The sequence below is a fragment of the Culex quinquefasciatus genome, chromosome 3 (assembly GCF_015732765.1).
Source record: "Culex quinquefasciatus strain JHB chromosome 3, VPISU_Cqui_1.0_pri_paternal, whole genome shotgun sequence".
In the NCBI taxonomy this organism is placed as follows: Eukaryota; Metazoa; Arthropoda; class Insecta; order Diptera; family Culicidae; genus Culex; species Culex quinquefasciatus.
Genome location: NC_051863.1, coordinates 65732854 through 65749563, shown reverse-complemented (window position 1 = coordinate 65749563; position 16710 = coordinate 65732854). Strand labels below are relative to the sequence as shown.

Below are 16710 nucleotides of genomic sequence, written 5' to 3'. Positions count from 1 at the left end.
ATACAAAAAAGTTTTTTTTCATATGGACAGCTGTCCACGAGGGGGGGGGGGTTAAGATTTCCAAAAAAGTGTCCACGTGGTTTGTGGATGGTCCCTAAAAGCCAAATGGCTTTTAATAAGGTTTTACCCAAGTAACATTTTTTTCCAGGAGTTCTACAAGAGCACTTCAAGATAGCTACAGCATAGCAGTTTGGACCGCGGTAGGATAAAACTCTCTTCAAGTACTCTTCCAAACTCCTGAAGAAGTTTTGAAGAGAATTTTATCCTACCGCGGTCCAAACTGCTATGCTGTAGCTATCTTGAAGAGCTCTTGTAGAACTCCTGGAAAAAAATGTTACTTGGGTATGAAAAAAATTAAGAGAATCTTGAAAACCCGATGGCAATGCCATGCCAAACAATTTTATCGCATGCTTCTTCTAAACTGTTTGAGCTGTCAAGTGTCATTAGGTATGCGTAATGCTTACTTAAAACCATAAGCTCCAAAAAAAGCATTTATCGCTGCCAAATAGCAGTGCATAAATATGGCGCTAAATGTGTGGCCTGATAAAATGTGATTGACTGCCATCTTGGCAGAAAAAATAGAAAATAGCAATAAATGTCATTAAATTTGATGAAAAACACACAAAAAAAATTCAAATCAAATTATTCGCGCTACAGCATTGCCTTGGATGTAAACACACATTTATGCTAAATTTGAGACATAGCTATAGAAGTACAAAAATAATTTGATATTTTTTTTCAATAGACTGCAATAATATATTTATTTTTTCATAAGATACTTTAAAAACAAAAGCATTATTTTTAATGAAGCAAGTAATTTTTTGAAGCTCTGTCTCCCTCACATTCACCGATAACATTTTAACCGCAGCTGGAATTGTGCCACCTTATGCGAGAAATAAAGTCTCACATTATTTAATTAGCTTCAATATAATTTATACCATGATCGTCACTGAATGGGACTGCTCGATATTCAATAGTACTTTCTGTCGGGTGTACCCCATTTGGCATAATGGACATTTGGCATAACGGGTTTTCAAGATGGACGTTTGGCATAATGGACGTTTGGCATAATTGGTCCAAGACATCAGGGACGTTTGGCATAATGGACATTTGGCATAATGGACGTTTGGCATAATTCGTTCAAAAACCATCAAGGACGTTTGGCATAATGGACGTTTGGCATAATTATTATTAGCTTGTTTTTTTTTTGTTAAGTATTTGTCATTTTCACGAACGAAAATATATATTTTTTACCTTTTTTATATTACTTTAAGAGATTATCATTTTTTTCTATAAAAAATTAGGTATCTCTATATTTTTTTCCCAATAGTAAATTCTTTCCTTTTTGAATAATTCACAATAAATCTTTTCAATGAAATTTTGATATTTTTATTAAATAATTAGTATAAAGAAGAAAATATATCTTGTTAGCTTAAGATTTTTCCCCTTTCAATATAATTAGCAGCAATTTTTTAAATGAAATTTTCCCTTCTTTTATATGAAATTCATGATGAGAAAAACCTCTTCAAATCTTCGACAATGCAATTTTGCCTTCTTTTGATCAAAATTTTACTTGAAGAAGGAAATCTAAATTCACATTTTCCCTTCTTTTTTTCAAATTTAATCTAAAGAAACCCCATAACTGGGCAGCACTCATCCGACACGAGACTAGCGGAAAGATTACAGACACAGAGAACACAGTTCTAGATGACCGAGAGAATTATGCCCTCGAGTCCATTTTCAAGAAAAAGTTCATCCTTCAAAACAAAAAGTGCTCTCTACGGGAACTGAACCAGAGACCTTTAATAAACTAACTCAATGACTAAACTGCCTTGGCCACAGCAGCTTGGTGACACAAGAGTAGTCAGATTTCGATGTATGACTCTTGTTGCAGATTTACTGTTTCAATTAATTAATTAAATTAATTGTTTTGCAGGTGTGAGTTGGTACCATTATTCTATCGAGTTTGCATTGAGCTCTCTATAAATTTTGATGGAATTATACTCTCGATCCTGTATTTTGGGTGAATGGATGTCGATGTTGCTTTTCTTTAAATATTTTGCAATTAAGTTTTTTTTATTCAATTTTCTCATCATTTTTTATATTTAACTTGAAGAAGGGAAATTCTCTTATAGATGTTGTCTTTAATTATTTATATAATTTCTGCACATTTTTTCTCTGTTGGTTTAATTTTTGCAATAAAGTTGTTCATGGAATTTTCTTCTTCTTTTATTTATTCAATACTAATCTTAAAGAAGGGACAACTGCCCAAAAAAAATGCTGATTAAATGTTATTTTTAAGAGAGGTATGTGAAAAACATAAAAATATTGCGATAGTCAAACATTTAAAGAGTGTCAAAATGTGAATCTTTAAATTTACTTTTCCTTCCATAAGTTGAATTTTTTATAAATAAATATAAATTTTATAAAAAAAATTCATAATCGAAGTTAATTGTCAAATATTCGAAAATTATTGTTTTTAGAGATCTAAAAGTTGAATTTAAAATAAAAGAAGGGAAAATTTCATAACTCATTTGTCAAATATTTAAAGAAAGAAAAAATGTACATCCCTTATTAAGGATGAATATTAAAGAAGAAAAAAATGCATACAAACAATAATTGCAAAATTTTGAAAAAAAAACAAACTGCACATTTTTTGAGAGATTTCACTTATTTTAGCTTTAAAATAAAAGAAGAGCAAATTGTTTTAAAAAATTTAAATGCATTTCGTTTAAGAAGAGCAAAATGTACTTACATTCTTTAGGTTGAATTTGAAAAAGGAGGGAAAAGGGTAAACAGTATAAAATCTTTATTGCTAAATTTCAAAGACTGGCAAAACTTACATCACTTTGTTAACTTGAATTTAAAATAAAAGAAGGAATAATTGAATACAACAAATTAGCTGCAAAATATTTCAATAGAAGACAAATCTCAATATTATATATTTATGAAAAAAATGCTTTTTATATTTATGAAAAAATGCATTTTCAAGCTTTATTAAGAAAAAAAAGGAAAAAAATACATTTATTGGGAGAAAATGACAAAGATAATAGATTTCTTGAAAACAAAAATCATTTTTAAAGTAAAGTTATCTGCTTAGAAAAAAGGAAAAAAACCTATAAATTATTATTCCTTACAAAAAATAAATACTAATTGAACAAAAAAAAGTTAGCAAAAATTATGCCAAACGTCAATTATGCCAAACGTCCTTGATGAGTTTTGAACGAATTATGCCAAACGTCCATTATGCCAAATGTCCATTATGCCAAACGTCCCTGATGTCTTGGACCAATTATGCCAAACGTCCATTATGCCAAACGTCCATCTTGAAAACCCGTTATGCCAAATGTCCATTATGCCAAATGGGGTACACCCCTTTCTGTCAGCGATAATTTTTCAAAACGATGTTTGATCGCTGACACACAACGCCTATCATGATCGTCATTGCTTGGCGACGATCGGTGAACGTAAACACGAAGACGAAACGAACGAAAAATGAGCACCACTCAAACAGCCGGCCGAACGAGACAACGTGCTCTTTCTCTTTCTCTCGTTTTTGTCTCTCTCTTCCTAGTGTATGCTGCGTGGTCACAAAAGTCATATGATTGCTATCACTGGAGAGATGTTCGGAATCTCGATAGAATGTCAAACGACCGCTCTCTAAGCGATTTTTTTCCTGGAGGGAAGTCAATGATTGTGTGAGTGACTTTGCGTAGCACTCATTCCTTTGTGTGTGAAACGAACGAAAGTAGAATTTAAAAATCAGGTTGTCATGGTGAAGACGATTGGATGTTCTGTCAGCTATCACAAACAAAGTCGAAATTTTGCAAGCACTGATCGTCATTTTTGCAAACCATCTCCATTTAATATTGGACAGGACTAATACTTATTTTCAGTGTTGGTATTCTCGCGCTCTCGCGAGAAAAAATCCTCTCTCTCTCGAGTTGTCTTGAGCTGCCGAGAGAAACTCACCGATTGCCCTCCTCCGCTCGCGAACGGGCTTTCTCGCGAGCCAGAATTGCCCGTTCGCGAGAAGTTGAACGTGTTAGAAACGATCAAAAAATAACCCAGCGATTGAAGTTACATCCCTATACCATTGCCTGGTTCGCAATCATAAGCCTGATAAACAAATTGCTAGCTTGAGACGAACGGCTGGCAGGAGGCGCTCGCGGCGAGAGCGAGAACGCGAACGAAAATGCGAGCGCGAGCGAGAAGAGAAAAGTACTAAAAAATTCTCTCCCTTGTTCGCGAACGAGAATTGCTTTCCTTCTTCTCGCTCGAATTCCTACACTGCTTATTTTTTGCCAGAATTAAACCTGTTTGGCATAAGACTTTTGGAGACGTATGAAATGCCATTTTTCCACAGAGTCCGATTTGCGATGCCTTTTCGTCGGGTCGCTAGATTTTTCGCGTCCGTCGTCGGTGTGCAACAGCAACCAAACCCTATCATACCATTTCAGCTCGATAATCATCGTAACTCGTAAAATCAGTAGCTCACTAACATCAAGCATTTGAAACTTTACGTGTTTTCATCTCGAGTTATAAATTTCACTGTTTAATCCTTCATTCTTTAATTCGCATCATCACACGCAGAAAAATGAGGCATATTTGAATCAACAAAACGTTTTGTTGATTTGAAAATCATAGTTTTTGTTGAATCAACGCTAAACGTCAAAGCAGCTTTTTCAAAACAACAAAAGACTTTTGTGGAATCGAGAAAATCAAGGTTTGTTTCAACGCAAAATCGGCGTTGATTATATTCAACAAAAATTTTGTTGATTCAAACCTCGTACAGGCTGATTCTACAAAACTTTTTTCTGCGTGCATCTTCCTTCTAACCTATCCAACTAGCAAATTTTCAGGTCCTGGCGCTCGTGGAGTATAAGCACAGAGTAAACCAGCTGCCCTAGTAGCAATCTGCGCTAACTAACATTCCCGTCCCTTAAAATCGAGGTCTACAAACTGAAATGGCTGGCGCTGTTGGTGGCCAATGACTGTTACCTATTCGCTACTGATCTAGCTTTAGCAATCATGGTGTTTTATCTTTTCAGCGCATTCATACATGCTGTTGATAAGGGACTCACCACTAGATCGTCGAAGCCTTTGATCAGTAGTGCTGAAAGGATATTACGGTTCTGTTAAGCAACGAAGGGGCATCAATGGGTGAACTCTCATGCTCGTGCTCATGCTCATGCTCGTATGAAATGCCATTTTTCCACAACTCCTGACTAGGTTTTAACAAAGGTTTCATTAGGGTTTGAGGAATTTGTTTTTTTTTTGTTTTTAAAAAGGCCGTGACAACCTTTTGCGGAGGTCCTTTTGGGGAGGGGTTTATCGTTGATCTGGGGAGGCTGTTACGACGTGGTGGTTGAAATGTTGGTTTTGGCTGATAGGTTTCATAGTGGTTGTGACGGCTACGATAAAACCTAGAATGTTACTTGGGAAAAGTGTTTCCACGGCTACGTCACGACTGTCATTCTAATACAATGCGAGCGAGTTATTGGCGCGTGGCGTTTGAAAAAGTCGTATGCTGCGCATCGGTCATAATTTTTGTTTCAAAAAGATAAAGACTCGGGATGAGTTTTCAAAATACACATTAATATTCGTTTTTTTTCCAAATTGTACTAAAATTTCATTTATTTCTAGTTTGGGGCACTTACAAGACGTGTAGTTGAACAATCTTTAAAAAAATGGTTTTTCGTAAATAGGTCGAATACGTCTTGTTGAAAACTAAACCGAGATTTATATTTGATTTCGGATTTAAACTAGGAAAACAGGATTTCATTTAAGACTGAATTTTAATAAGTATTCTAAATGCTCAAACCAAGGAAAAATCAAATGTGATTTATTTTGCTTCAAAGAAATTAAATCTATTTACTTTTTTAGTATTGATTGTATAGTCAAGTAGAACTTTGTAATATTCTGATCTTATATTCTAATAAATGTTAAATGTGGAAAAAATTACGTAGTACTTCTAATTATCTCAAATGTAAAAGCAAAAGATAGTGAAAATTTATAATAAAATATTTTGGAAAAATAATTATGTTTATATTTGATCCGACCTTTTCAAAAACCACATGTAAACAATATTGACAGCGCCTCTGGTGGTGACTACAGGAAACTGAATGCGTGTCAGATCCTTGAACATTTCAGAAACAAATCTTTCATCTCTTGTGACAACCGATCACTACGGCGACGACGACGCTGTGCCCGGAGCATTCCCAGCTGCGTCACCGAAAATGTTCGCACGAATGTTTTAAGGCTCACTCGGCACTTGCCGGTGCTTGACAGTATACTCTCCCTCTTCATACACTTTCTCTACATTTTCTTCCGTTTTACCAAAGTACCAAAGTGGTGATGAATAATTTATTTTTTTTCGTATGTTTATTGGTGTGACTTCCGCAGTGGTTGCTTCCACCGAACGTTACTTACCATGAGAAATTGGGGAATTATCACGTGTCAAAAGTAAAAAAAAGAACAAAACTCATAAAACAGTCAAATGTCAAACGCAGCATGCTTTGGAAACCCCCATCAAAAGTGTCAATAATAGGGATGTTTCCCCTTCTCAAATTAATCTGTGAGCAGAAAATCGACACATTTTGGCCTCTTTTTTCCGGGGGTCAACCTCCCGGTGGCAGTAATTTCCTGAACACAAAAAAGTGCGTAAAGCATTGTATAATGATGGCTTCTGGTTTGGTACCAAGCGATCAGCTGCGTGTCACTTATCGCCGGAGGGGGTTTTCCGGGGAAAGGACAATCCGTCATTAGTGTTGCAACCGTTCCTTCTTGGTGCAGTTCAATGGGAGGTGCGAGTGACTTTCTGAAAGTTTTTTTTGTAGGAGAGGTTTGGTAATTTTAGCAATAATTCAAAAATTAAATCATTTTGAGATTAAAGCCTATTCATTATTTCCTATGTGTTAAGTATTGACTGTTAAGTTAGAATAAATGTCTGTTAGTTAAAACATCTTTTATTAAACATTTGAATATTTGAAAACATTTTTCATCCTTCCATATTTCAAAAACCCAATTACCAATTAGTCATTGTTCTCCATCCCAAGGAAGAAAGTAATTTATCATAACCTCATAAAAACGACCTCCCAACCACCAACAAAAAAACAATAACACTCCAACGAACCACATCCGCAAAACCCTCAAACTTGAGACTGTCTGGGCTTAGGATTAGCATGTTACGTGAGTGCAAAACACATGCCCTGCTCCCCTTTCTTCTGGTGAAGCTTCTCAACGAAAAGTGTAATTTTCCAGGTCGTAAAATGGTACTTCACCCATTTTGACGGCGGCTCTCCCCTCTCTCCAGTGCTCGTAAAATATGCTTTTATGACGCATTATCTCGTGGAAATTCATTTCATTTCTTCTTCTGCGAGGAAGAGTGTATGCAACCGTGGTATCAACCTGAAATTCAAGCATACACTCTCTCGAACCCCCTCGAAATTCGCTGATCCCGATATTTGTATTCCTGACAGAAGCTTACGCTGACTTGACTCCCGGGGATTACCCAGCGGGAGAAACGTGCGCGCACGTGTTGCCAAAAAAAACTTCAAACGCTAATAACGGAGTTGTTCTTGTCATTTTTATGGTTTCTGCAGAACGATTATTTTTTCTACAAGGATTTTTTTCGAAATTTAAGTAAAACATCTCAATGCAATCCAAAACATTTTTTTTAAATAATAAGGCATTTTTAAACTTAGTAACAAAATCAGCAGAAATAATCAATTTCAGAGAAAGGTCCTTCAACTTGCACTCCGAGAGGAAATTCACGCTGGGAACAAAGAAACTCCAGAAGACAACCAGCACCGTCATCGTCGTTATACTCGACATTTCAAGTTGAAAATGCTTGAAAGAAGTATTAGACGCCACTAGCCTGATATCCATTTTGATAGGGAGTGAAAAAGGACTTTTAGGACAACTGAAATATTTTATTTACGAAAAGACTCAAACATTGTATTGTCTAATTTTGAAATGCCTAATTTCTCTACGTTTTCGCAAATCGACATTAAATTTTTTCTGTCGATTTGATTCCTATTGTTCAAACAAGCCATTTTGCATCATTGATTTTCCAATAAAAGTCTTCAGACAAATTAGAGTCTTTGTCTGTCTTCTGTCTGTTTTATCTGTCTTCGAAAAAAAATGCTTGAAAAATTGAAAAATTCCAAAATAAATTTAAGATGGAAAATTTAATTTGGAACTGAAAAGTGTATTTATGAAATTATGATAAAGTTAGAGTTTTAGCTAAAAGTTAAGTTTTTTTTTTTGTAAAATATGTCTTTTTTCTCAAAATTTGCAAAAAAGGCCTTCCTCGTTCTGTTCAAATTTTCTTTTGAAGATTTTCAGACATTTTTGATCCGACTTCGGTTGTAGAGATGTGGTCTTGCAAAGATATAAAATCATTTAAAACATTCTCAGTGTTACCCATTGAGTCCTCAATTTTTCAATGATTTCCTAACACTCCTCCGCCCAAGGTGGCGGTAAACTTTCACAAAACTACGTAAAACTACAGAAACGTTATAAATCCCTCATTTTATGACGAGAACTTTAAATTTATCGCAATAACTTATGTATTTTATTGAGAGAAAAGTTGAAACGGGTTCCAAACAAATGTTTCTAAACATTGCACTACATGTTTACGTCCTAAATACTACAATTTTTTCACAAAACTGCATACTTTTAAGAAATTCTTAATATTTTCAAAGCACTGGAAAATTTATTATGGAATAAACCTACTTTTTCTACGTGAAAATATTCAACTATATCAACAACTTGTTTCAATAATATTTTTCCCAATTCCACTATCAAAATACCATAAAACTTTACACAAAGCTACGTCAAATACAGAAAATTGTATGCTTTTCTTTAGAACTTCAGCTTCTTCATACTAAACTCATTGAGTTCCTGTATGAAAATTTTTCAAATGGTCTTAATTTTAAATACTTCTGAGTGTGTTTTAATCCCAAATTCTAGAAAATTTTACCAAAACCACGTTAAAAAAATCTATTTCACAGTAATATTATTGATTTCTTTTGCGAAAGTGTTTTTTTTTCTTCCAATACACTTCAATATTTAACCAAAACTAAGTAAAATACAGAATTTTTTAACTTTTTTAAGAATTTTATCTGCATCATTTGAAATCATTAATATTATGAAAATGTTTAAAATCATCTAAATTTTAAGTTTCAAAAAGTTTGTTTTATTCATAAATACAACGAAACTTTATCAAAACTACGAAAAATACATAAAACAGAAAATTTTAAACTTTTTTAGAAACATTGCAAAACTTGATAAAATACGGAATATTTTAATCATTACCATTGAGCTTCTAAAGCTTCATTGTAAAACAGTTGATTTTTTTATGAAAATGTTTCAAATCATATAGAGTACCGTCACCAGGGGTGACATTGGGTCATACAAATGAAAAGCAATTCAATCTAATCAACATTTAATAAAGTTATACTAACATGAAACAAGGTCAAACCTGAGCAGTTTTCAGGTATTTTTGCAAAAAATACTGATTTTTCTTTTGTTTTTATTTGTATAAAACATTTATGCCTTATGTCAAAATAACCTGTTTTGCGTCATTATTGCCTTCCTCACTGAGGTAAGGCTATAATCCTGCTCTAAAAATGAACTTTTTGTTAAAAGCTCGAAGACCCACCTTCATATAAACATATCGACTCAGAATCGAAAACTGAACAAATGTCTGTGTGTGTGTGTGTGTATGTATGTATGTGTTCAAAAATCTTGCCAAGTTTTCTCAGCACTGGCTGAACCGATTTTGATCGAACCAGTTGCATTCGACTTGGTTTAGAGTCCCATACATCGCTATTGAATTGTTTGAAGTTTCGATAAGTAGTTCAAAAGTTATGTATAAAAATGTGTTTTCACATATATCCGGATCTCAATTATATGCATGTAAATGATGTCCGGATCCATCATCCAACCCATCGTTGGTTAGGTAATCAAAAGACCTTTTCAACGAGTCCACAACATCGAAGATCTGGCAACCCTGTCTCGAGTTATGACCACTTAAGTGATATTTATGTACTTTTTTGAAGCCGGATCTCACTTAAATGTATGTAAACGATGTCCGGAACCATCATCAGACCCATCTTTGGTTAGGTAATCAAGATACCTTTCCAACGAGTCCACAACATCGAAGATCTGGCAACCCTGTCTCGAGTTATGACCACTTAAGTGATATTTATGTACTTTTTTGAAGCCGGATCTCACTTAAATGTATGTAAACGATGTCCGGAACCATCATAAGACCCATCGTTGGTTAGGTAATCAAGATACCTTTCCAACAAGTCCACAACATCGAAGATCTGGCAACCCTGTCTCGAGTTATGACCACTTAAGTGATATTTATGTACTTTTTTGAAGCCGGATCTTACTTAAATGTATGTAAACGATGTCCGGAACCATCATCCGACCCATCGTTGGTTAGACAATCAAGAGACCTTTCCAACGAGTCCACATAATTGAAAATCTGGCAACCCTGTCTCGATGACAACTTAAGTTATATCTGTGTACTTATTTTTCTGGACTTAAAAACTTAGCTGAAATATGTGTCCAAACCAATATTACCCATTGTTGGTATAAAGTGAGGAAGGCATCAACCACATAGGTGGATTAGGTTAGTTTTTTTTCATACGCATTCGGGGGCAGTCCATAAAAAAGTTTTATAAAAACAACCGAAAATCTGTATCTCTCGTTTTTTAAGCTTTTCCAAAGTCCTCAAATCGCTCGAAAATCCCTTCTCGAGTTACAAATTTTCGAACAAAGAACAAAGAACAAAGAACAAAGAACAAAGAACAAAGAACAAAGAACAAAGAACAAAGAACAAAGAACAAAGAACAAAGAACAAAGAACAAAGAACAAAGAACAAAGAACAAAGAACAAAGAACAAAGAACAAAGAACAAAGAACAAAGAACAAAGAACAAAGAACAAAGAACAAAGAACAAAGAACAAAGAACAAAGAACAAAGAACAAAGAACAAAGAACAAAGAACAAAGAACAAAGAACAAAGAACAAAGAACAAAGAACAAAGAACAAAGAACAAAGAACAAAGAACAAAGAACAAAGAACAAAGAACAAAGAACAAAGAACAAAGAACAAAGAACAAAGAACAAAGAACAAAGAACAAAGAACAAAGAACAAAGAACAAAGAACAAAGAACAAAGAACAAAGAACAAAGAACAAAGAACAAAGAACAAAGAACAAAGAACAAAGAACAAAGAACAAAGAACAAAGAACAAAGAACAAAGAACAAAGAACAAAGAACAAAGAACAAAGAACAAAGAACAAAGAACAAAGAACAAAGAACAAAGAACAAAGAACAAAGAACAAAGAACAAAGAACAAAGAACAAAGAACAAAGAACAAAGAACAAAGAACAAAGAACAAAGAACAAAGAACAAAGAACAAAGAACAAAGAACAAAGAACAAAGAACAAAGAACAAAGAACAAAGAACAAAGAACAAAGAACAAAGAACAAAGAACAAAGAACAAAGAACAAAGAACAAAGAACAAAGAACAAAGAACAAAGAACAAAGAACAAAGAACAAAGAACAAAGAACAAAGAACAAAGAACAAAGAACAAAGAACAAAGAACAAAGAACAAAGAACAAAGAACAAAGAACAAAGAACAAAGAACAAAGAACAAAGAACAAAGAACAAAGAACAAAGAACAAAGAACAAAGAACAAAGAACAAAGAACAAAGAACAAAGAACAAAGAACAAAGAACAAAGAACAAAGAACAAAGAACAAAGAACAAAGAACAAAGAACAAAGAACAAAGAACAAAGAACAAAGAACAAAGAACAAAGAACAAAGAACAAAGAACAAAGAACAAAGAACAAAGAACAAAGAACAAAGAACAAAGAACAAAGAACAAAGAACAAAGAACAAAGAACAAAGAACAAAGAACAAAGAACAAAGAACAAAGAACAAAGAACAAAGAACAAAGAACAAAGAACAAAGAACAAAGAACAAAAAACAAAGAACAAAGAACAAAGAACAAAGAACAAAGAACAAAGAACAAAAAACAAAGAACAAAAAAACAAAGAACAAACTTGAATATACTAGGCATAATGCACAACCGTTTGTTTGAAAAATGAAGGTTTAAAAATGTGTTTAAGTATCATCAAATAAATATGTAGTTAATTAAATCACTTCCAATAATTTCACCATCCTCTCAGGATTTCAAGTAAACATCTCCGTTACAACCGAGAAAATTTCATTATCCCATCTTGTTTACCCAGAAATGCCGGTCCCTTAAACGTGCGGTGTGGCTGCTAAATGAGCTGGTATTAATCACTTTGACGGCTTCTTTCCAAAGTTCGCAATATACCCTGTGAAACATCTTGAGCCCGAAAAAGGCAGCGATCCTTCCTAGGATGCACGGCGAAAGCGATACATGTTGTTGCTTTATTTTCGTCTTCTCAAGGTAATAAAAGTCAACGTTTTTCTTCCGCATGATGGGCCCGCACCTCCCACATCGATTGAAGGAGCAGCCCTTAAGTGTCAAAGTGGCACCTGAGGGATCGATAATAATTACCTGAACCTGAGAGGGATGAACGGTTATTGCCGGGTGGACGTTTATGGGATCTACGTGATTAAGCAGTTTGGATTGTTAACAGTAAATAAAATTGTAAATTTGAAGGTTTATTTCTGCAACAATTCATGTGGAAAAATTGGAATTTCACATCCTCTGTCTGGGAGTGTTGCCATCCGATTGACAATTTTCTCTGAGTTTGACCCAATTTCAAAAAAGAAGAACAAAAAGATCTTCTCCTCAAACGGCACAACATTAAACTTTACGAATCTCTCCTTGATGACGGTATTTTTATGGAGAGGGACCAACAATTTTCATTCCTGTCAGTCCATCGCTTCAGGACAATCTTGCCACACCCCCCCTCTAAACGGACAAGGGAGAAACCACCGCTCGTGGGACTTTGAAGAGATTTTCACCGAACGACGACCAAGGTGTCAAATGAAGGCAATTCTGCCACCTCAGGGAGAGGGGCATCATTTAGTTATGATATTGGCTGATTTATGGGCAGAAAGGGCCAGCGCCGTTAATGGAGCTGATAATGAAGAAACATTGGAGGCTGGGATTAGAGCGGTTTGCTGGCAGCACTGATAAGGAGGGGGGAGAGGGAGGAAAATCTGAGAAGCAAAACGTGAATTTCCGCGTGATGAGTCTATTAATGGTGAGATTTATATTTTCTCCTTTTTTTTATTTGCAGGTTTTTGCGGTTAAAAGGCTTGGGTGAAGTTAATCATCGCACAGGTGAGTAATGGGAAGTTTTAAAGGGATTATGAAAATGAATATGCTGCGAGAATGAGGTTTGAATTGTGACTGGTGTCTTTTTATTAAAGAAATACATTAGAAATTGTTGGTTTGTTGAACTGCCAAGCTAGAAGTTGTTCATTTTTGTTTGTTTTTTTAATGCATATGAATAGTATTCGAATCACTCTTAACTTTTTAGTTCATCATTAATCTACACAGATAAAGGTGTTTTTTATCAGAAATCCACTAATAAATAGTTCAGTAGGAACTGGGCAACAAGTTTCTACCAAAAGTTTTGTAAATTAAGTTGTTTCAATATTGAAAATCAGGTCTCTGACCTTAATAAAAAAAATGACAGGTATATCAATAATTTAAAAAATCAACTTTAAAAATATTTCAAGAAGTTTCGGCGCAAAATTAACGACCCTTTCAAAATTTGCCCACAGTTTCAAAGAAATTTGATAAAATACCGTTATACCACAAAAAATATCAAAATTTGGTGTCCGATCATTGCCCAGTGGTCCAGAACGAAAAATTAAGTGGGAAATGGATTTTCCGAAAAATGGTCACGTTTTGGAGCTTTGGTGTCTTCAGAAGAGTTGTTGCGAATGAAAAAGGGCAACTTTTGGTTTCGTTCTGAAAATCTAACTTTTCAGAAAATATTTTTCGAATTTTTTTCGTTTTATAGAAAATTGAGCTTGCCAATCCAAGCATCTTTGTCGAAGACATCAAAATTTTATCTTTTAATCTACGCCTTCTACGCTTAAATTTAGAGAAAGCATCTGAGCAAAACTTCAAAAATCAGTTTGTTGAATGAGCAATTCAGGGTTAAATTTTAGAGAAATGTATTGTTTAGAGCACTTTAAGAGCTCTTAAAAACGAGCATTTTTATTCTCTGACAAGTAAATTTGGACTTCAGGGTCTAAAAGTTACAGCCATTTTAAGGTAAAAAAAGATGCAAATTTAAACTCAAATATCTCGAAAAGGCGCAAGCTAAATTTTAACTTAAAACATTTGAAAGTGAGAACACAAATTATCAGGTTTTTTTGAAAAATCATTCATTAATATTCTGAAACGACAAAATCGACATATACCTCATTCGAAACCGATTGAATGATACAAAAGTTAAACCTCGACCATAAAATATGTGTTCAGTAGGATGCCCAGAATATGAGACTTTTGTTCAAAACCTCGCTCTACTGACTGAATATTTTTCCTTGAGCTATTTTAAGATTCTGGGCTCGAAGGTAAAGTTTGTTTGGGAAAAATCGAAAAGTTTATGAGAAACCCGATTTCCTTCAGGTTTGGCAGGGTGCGCTACTTCCATCCAAATATTCCCAAAAGTGAGATTCTCATTGAAAATTAAACTTTGTAGAACACACCAAAGCTGCAAAACTGGATCCTAAAAAATTGTAAGGGATTAAAAATAGTCATTTTTGTATGAAAAACTTTTTTATACCAACTTCAGGTTCGGGTATCAATGGGTTAATCTCAACCAATTTCGCTCAAAATTGGCTAAGATGCTTAAAATAACCCAATAAACCGTTTTCCGCTTGTGGAGCAGTGGGTCATTATTTTTCTGGACACCCTAGTGCTCAGTCAATTCGACAGTCAAACATTAATTTGAGTGCCAAATCATGATATGATATTGTAAGAACAACAAAATAGTCTGCTTATATTTTTCTGTGAACAAAACAAATCATTGTTGAAAGCAGTGACAGTTACATCAGTAAATCAATACGGTAAGTAAAGCATGTTTAATTAATTTTAATACTCATTGTAAATGCTGAAGAGCAAAGCAGAAAAGTAAACTTAACGATGTTCGTTGTTTATAAAAATATATTGAAAAGCATTACATAATTATCAAAGCTAAAAAAAAAGAAGAGCAATTCTTGCATTTTTTGTGTTTGGCTCAAACTTTGTGCGGGGCCTTCTTTATGACCAATGGCCATTTTGTGTGATTGGATCACCCATTCATGTCTCCATAAAATGTTGGCAGTTGTTCACACAAAAATGAAACGTACATATTCGAAAATCTGTAATTTTCAAAGAACTTTCTGATCTATTTGGTGTTTTCAGCAAAATTGTAAGTATTGATGAGGACTATTCAGAAGAAAAAGGTAAAAGTTTTTTTTGTTGCCGGTTTTTAAATTTACTTTTTTTTCACAAAAAATCAATATCCCAAAATCCGTATGTTTTAATGATTGTAACTTTGATATGCGTTAGAGACAAAAAAACACAACTTTTGAGCCATAGAAAAGACAACAGTTTTGCCACCGAATTTTGATTTATTGAAAAAAATGCTTTTTGTAAAAAAATAGACATCACTTTATGTTAAATCAAGTTTTCAAGATATTGTCACTTAAAATTTAATTGTACTTAAAAATCTCGTTTTTCAATTTTCTGAAATAGTGTCCATTATTGTCTATTCTTGAACATATTTTTTTAAAGAAAGTTCAGAAAATTTCCAATAAATTTGCCTAAAAGACATTGAAGAATGGACCTATCGTTGCTGAAATACAGCGAATAAAAGAAAAAAAACAAGACAATTGAAGTATTTTTAAGTCTCATTTCCATTACCATATTTCTAATCCCAATGTCTCAGAAACTAATGGTCCAATTTTCAATGATTTTTTAACATGTCGACGTCGTCGTGCTATCTTGTCGCACCCGCCATTTCGACGTTCCGAGAAAAACGCGTTTTAAGGTTTGACCTTGAATAAACATAAACGAGACCACGCAATGTAAACAATAACAAACACGTTTTGTTTGGCTGACCATCATGTGCACTGTCCCGAAGTTTAAGTTGGTTGCTCGAGTCCCGAGTTATAATTACAAATGTCTACGGTAGTCTAACTCGTACGTGCGTCAAACGCGTTCTGACCTGAAATCCCTTTGGCCATCGCACTTACATCAATTTTCAGAGAGTGACAAGATAGCACGACAAGATTGAAACTACTTTCATATGCACGGAGTTTTTTCGGGTTTTGTTGAAAATCTCAGGATTGAAATCGAATTTTGAGGATCTGTGAAAGTCAAAAGGTGAGGCATTGTGAGCTGTACAAAATGTCGTTCTTAACTGAATTTGGCTCAAAATGCACGTACGACAAGCTAGCACGACGGCGATGATGTGTAAAATTTGTTGATCGATATAGAATCAAGAGAAAAAATTTCAAAAGGGTCAAGCATGCAATCCCAAGTAGCACTCATAACTTGTCGACTGTTGAATAATAGTTAGACAGTTGTTTTTGATCCAGCATATTTTGACCAAAAGTTGTGGATTTTGTCAACTGAAACATATTAAAAAATCGACATTTAAAAATTACAGATTTTGGGATTGGTTTTTCTTTATGAAAAATAAAAATCGACAAAACAAATCGAGTACGTATCTTATCTGAATAGTT

At 34.2% G+C, this 16710-nt stretch overlaps 1 protein-coding gene across 1 annotated transcript in view; it reads left to right on the top strand.

The window, feature by feature from the left end:
• Positions 1-16710, top strand: part of LOC6032562 (protein tincar) — a 283715-nt gene that overhangs the window by 62955 nt on the left and 204050 nt on the right. Inside the window, exon 3 of the mRNA XM_038261860.1 lies at positions 13263-13306. The gene's annotated coding sequence lies outside the window, so the exon portion shown is untranslated. The remainder of the gene's footprint in view (positions 1-13262; positions 13307-16710) is intronic.